Consider the following 457-nt stretch of genomic DNA (forward strand, 5'->3'; position numbering starts at 1 on the left):
AGGAAAACTGTGACGACATTTCAGATTGTACTCCAAGGTGCTGGTGAGCAAGGCAAGCTAAACAGTTTTCAGCTTAAAACATTTTCCAATGAAACAAACAAGTTTAAGAATAATTTTTTTATGTCAAGAAATCAATTTTTTATGGGTGGCAAGTTGGTTTTTTTTTTTTTGCATTGTTATAGCCTATAGTATAGGGTGGTTATTTTGTATTAATACTGAGCTTGAGCTTGAGCTTAACTTAAAGCTTAAGACTAGGCTCAGTTGTATGTGCAAGTTTAATTAGTTAATTTTTCAATAATATTGAGCTTTGTAATGCTAAATGTATTTTTTGACATGACTTTTAAAATTATTACTAAATTTAGGATAAATTATTATTAAATTTTGATATAATAATTTTTTTGAAAGTTAAATAAAAGTGAAAGTGTGTGTAGTATTACCCTCTCCAAATTAGCTGATC

The sequence above is a fragment of the Corylus avellana genome, chromosome ca6 (assembly GCF_901000735.1).
Source record: "Corylus avellana chromosome ca6, CavTom2PMs-1.0".
Taxonomy (NCBI): Eukaryota; Viridiplantae; Streptophyta; class Magnoliopsida; order Fagales; family Betulaceae; genus Corylus; species Corylus avellana.